Raw genomic sequence first — 5180 nt, forward strand, 5'->3', positions numbered from 1 at the left:
GATGCGTATGTATGACTGTGCCCCTATACAGACATGCATAAAAATGGCTCTCACATACAATGTATGAATTATACAGTAACATGGATTTTATTTATGGGGACACCATCTATTAATGTTACACAATACATAACTGAAACAGGTTAAATAAAGAGATGTATCCTTGTTCTTCATAGTTTTCTGTTCTTAGAGCATATAGCAATAACATTTACACATGATAATTGCATACAAATAAAATACATCCATGCCCTGTATGTGTATGTTACACAGCCTGTGTTAGTGAAGACTTTTACACATAAAAGTTTGGGAAAGAATCTAGGCCACATCAAGACACATCTGTGTGTGTGTGTGTGTGTGTGTGTGTGTGTGTGTGTGTGTGTGTGTGTGTGTGTGTGTGTGTGTGTGTGTGTGTGTGTGTGTGTGTGTGTGTGTGTGTGTGTGTGTGTGTGTGTGTGTGTGTGCGTGTGTATATGCTATATATATGCTTTATGTATGTACACAAATGTATATTTATTTATTTATGGTTTGGTGTGATAATAACAGTCAGGGGACCATTATAATTCATAACATGAGCCATAAAGATGGCAGGAGATTAGCATACAGCCATGTCTCATCAACAAGCAATGTTATGTTTTCTCATAATTTCTGGAACACACAGACCCAGTTCCTAATTGTATGCATATTTTTAATGTAGTCCATGCTCCATGTTACAATACTAAGATTCAATCATGAAGCATGCTGTGGAATATGCAAACAAGCCCAAACTTTTAGCTTTACAGTACTGTACCTCAGTGGGGTAACAGGATGTCTCCACTATGGAGGCTCAATCAGCAACTATATACACTCAGTATATCTCCCTTCGTGGAACCATAATACTGTATGTGGCTGGGTTTGAAAGCCACTTTCTTCTCTGTTGCTTTAGCTCGCATGAAGAACTTGTTTTCTTATCTCAATGCCAATGCCAATCATATTGCTTCCTCCAATTTTAATTAAGTTTTGTTTTCACTCATTTCCTTTATTTCTGTTTCTGTTGTGACTTATCACCTCTAAAAAATTGCACGGCCACACCACACAAACCCACACACCACTGTAAAGGCCAAGGCAGGGATGGGTTGGGCTGAGCTGAGCAACTCTGCCACAATAACCTCGCTGTTATCACATCTAGCATAGTGTACCTCGGGCAAGATAAACAGAGACAGCCATTTCATCCCAATGTACACATAATAATACATTACACACACCTGTTATGTCAGCAGTAGGCTTCACCAGAGCATTTTGGCATCTTCTGTAAAGCCAGACTGTACTTGACCTGCCATACGCGTTTAGAGTGGTTAAGTCTTTAAAATAGACAATGCTACACATTCATAAGACAGGTACCATCCTTTTTGTTTCTGAATGGCAGTTAATACAAAACTGTATGATTTAAAACTTTTACTCATGACATTTATGTAAAATGGTCATATTATTTATGTGTATATGTTTGAAAGCATACAATTCTTCACACCATACAAAACTTGTTTTCTTGGTGTGGTTATGACTGGTAGTCAAAACAAGTGTGATTTTTTTTTTTACCCATGGAGTACAAAAGCAGACTATGAGAGAGAGGGCGTCCATTGTATATGCCTTCTGGTGTAGTGTGGACAATGGGGCGGAGAGGAAAAAAACACACTTGTTTACAGATAAACTGGTTTGGACAGGAAGCCAGTAAGGAGGAGCTCAGTGTTGTTAAACAGGCATGTGGAGAGGCAGGGATGAGCCAGCAAAAACACCACCATAGGGGAAAACTATGATGCAGTATACAAAGACATCACACGCGTACATGCACGCGCATGCCCACACAAACACATGCACATACATATGCACGCATACAGTTGCACACTCAGAATTGCTTATCGGCAACAGGCATGGGCACACATTTGAAAAATGCCGGTTTTCATGGAGTTGAAAAAGAAGGCCACACCGTGGCCAAAAGTCTTAAGTGACTCGTAGAGAAAATGTAGTTCGTTCGGATTCACTAAGACACAAATTAACAAGATAAAAAGGGCCTCATGGGTCTCTATTAGGAATGGCACACAGTAGCTGAGCTCAGTGCTGCCTGAATACTATACAGTTCATCCTGCATTGTGTCACTGTCACATGAGCACACACTGCCTTCCATTAAGGAGGAGATCCTTATGACTCACGAAAACACAAGTCACATGTCACTACACAAATGAACCATGCTACTCACACTGCTCTGTTATCCACAGGCTTTTTTTTTTGCAGGCCCAAATGAAATCACATTATAATGCATCTCTTCATTACGAGGGTTGGGACAGAGTGGGTCTCTGCCTTGTCCTTTGGTTGACGAAAGGAACAAGAGCCACAGTGTCACATATCGTAGTGTTTGGCCACAGCAGGGACAACCCCACTGAAAAGTTGCCACGCTGGGGCAGATTTAGCCTGATGTAATTTGATTTCATGTTAGATGACTTGCGTGCATGGCTGGCTGTTACACTCAGCTGCTTCTCATTCAAGGAGGAGTTTTTATGGGATTTTTTTCCCTCTCTCTCCTCTCATGTGACTCAAAAGATGGTCCTTCACACCACCACCAAACATGGGACTACATCACATAACATCATATAACAGCTAAATGGGTGTTAGCAATAGTTCACAGCATGCAAGACGCATACAAAATGTTCTCTCGTTGTATCCCTCAATGTCATTCATACCTATTTCAACCTAGGTGAACAGTGCTCATTTGAAAATGTTTGAAAATGACAGATATAAGAAAAGTCAAAAAGGTGTAACAATGCACTGGAAGAGGTAGGGAAGTTTGCGCTCTAAACTCAAGCCTTGCTAGGGCTGAAGACAGGTGCGAGAGGCCAGCATGAAAGTCCATATCAACAAAAAGGCTTGCACACTGAAAAATTAACATTGAGGAGTCTTTTACTTAAGTGCAAAAAGTGACACAGGGAAATTAAAGCGACACAGAGAGTGGACGTTTCGGTCCTCAGACCATCATCAACACTCAATGCACTGATATGGATAATTTAACCACAGATTCAGAACTGACAAAGTTTAGAGAACATTCTCTCTGGAAAGAGAAAATGCCTAAACGCCAAACACTATTCTCATTCCAACAACAAACTCTGCACCACAGACATTTCAAATTAAGCGTAGCTACAACCATTCTACCACATCACTAAATCAGTCTCAATCTCATCTTTGTGACAAGGGAAACGCCAAGTCATGCCCATATCCAAACAGTCATGAAAATACACAGTAAAATACCAGTGTCAATGTAACTCCCAAGAGTGTACAAATGAAACCAAATGTACGCTTACAGGTACATTTAATTTAATGTGTACATTTCGGAGTAACATTAACACTAACAATTTTACTGTGTTTTATAATTTTCACTTTACAACTTCAAGTCAAATAGTAATATTTAAAATTGGTGCAAAGTGCAAACACAGACAAAGTGATATTTGGTCTCAGGGGACCTACACCAAAAGAGGAATCATTCAGGACCAAAAAGGAGCAAATCTCTGACTAAATATAGAGAAGAGCAAGCGTGAGAGACTATAGGCTGACTACATTAACATGGCCTATTCCCTCGTCTTGGTCTTTAGAGAACACAATGAGCCTCACTGAAAACTCTATACTAGAGAGTCTCTCCATTGATGTCTCCTTAGTTCCCCTCCCCCCTCCCTCTAAGAGACATCTGTAGCAGCTGCCCCCTTGTGCTCCTGTCAGCAGGGCAGAGTGTTTGGTTGTGTGTGTGTGCGCGTGTGTGTGTGTGTGTGTGTGTGTGTGTGTGTGTGTGTGTGTGTGTGTGTGTGTGTGTGTGTGTGTGTGTGTGTGTGTGTGTGTGTTCGCGTGTGTGGATGAAGGGGGGTGAGGGGTTAGAGTGGGGCGTGTTATGACACCTCCCCCTTTGGAGTGGGCCAACCCGCACACTTGTGGGACATCACATTCATCAATGGCTAATAGTCGCTAGCAGGTCACCCTGAAAACACTACAGAGACCTCTGACCTCTTTTTAGCACAAAGACTGTGAGCTGGTCATATTAGCCACTGGCCTGCAAGGGCCCTATAAAACATGCACGCGCACAAACTTGCACACACGCACATGTGCATATGTCCTTTAATTTGTACTTTTTTTTTTATCGTAGTAAAACACGGCCCTTACTTAGCATTAGTAAAACTTTGCCTTGATCTACCCAGTGACAAATGTGTTAATCACAGGAACTTTTATAGACAGTTTGCTAAACACTATCACATGCTTGGCCACAAGTACCCCATTTCCCTTAGCGTGTGTGTGTGTGTGTGTGTGTGTGTGTGTGTGTGTGTGTGTGTGTGTGTGTGTGTGTGTGTGTGTGTGTGTGTGTGTGTGTGTGTGTGTGTGTGTGTGTGTGTGTGTGTGTGAGAGAGAGAGAGAGAGAGAGAGAGAGAGAGAGAGAGAGAGAGAGAGAGAGAGAGAGAGAGAGAGAGAGAGAGAGAGAGAGAGAGAGAGAGAGAGAGAGAGAGAGAGAGAGAGAGAATATCACACTTAAATCTCTGATCACATAAATTGTATGACTGGTGGTGAGCACCTGAATGTGTATAATTAACTAATTTGCCTGCAATATTACATTACTGAGCAGTAAGCTCACAACAAAAAACATTAACTAGAGTCGGAAGCAAAAGAAGAACTGGATATAGGAGGGACAGGGAAGGAAGGTGAGTGCTAAGTAACAGGAAATGAAGGCAAGCTGGACTTGAGACTTGTCCCCTATTAATTGTGAAATTATATTCCCTTTAAAATAACAACTACAACACCAATCAGTTTTGACCTCACTGGGTCTTCCTCACTGGGTGGGGTTAAAAAGACCCAGTAAGGTCAAAACCAGAGTTTTTCTCTCTCCACAGTAACCTTTTCTTTAATCAAGAGCCTACTGGGTCTCACTGTGTTCGATCATTCAAGCACTTGGCAAATCAGTCCTTTTTCCAATCAATTAGAAATATGGGGAAGGACATGCAGCAAAGAGCCTCAGGTCAGATTCAAACCTGGGCAGAGCATAAGGACTGAGGCTGAGCCATATGTGCTCTACCAGGTGATCCACCGGGGCGCCCTAGTCTTTTTCCAATCTTCACTGTATGTCTGAATTTGAGTAGAATCAAACACAGTTTTGTTGTTGTTTGTTTATTTATTTAATAGGG

Source organism: Gymnoscopelus braueri, assembly GCF_963280865.1.
Source record: "Gymnoscopelus braueri genome assembly, chromosome: 18".
NCBI classification, from domain to species: domain Eukaryota; kingdom Metazoa; phylum Chordata; class Actinopteri; order Myctophiformes; family Myctophidae; genus Gymnoscopelus; species Gymnoscopelus braueri.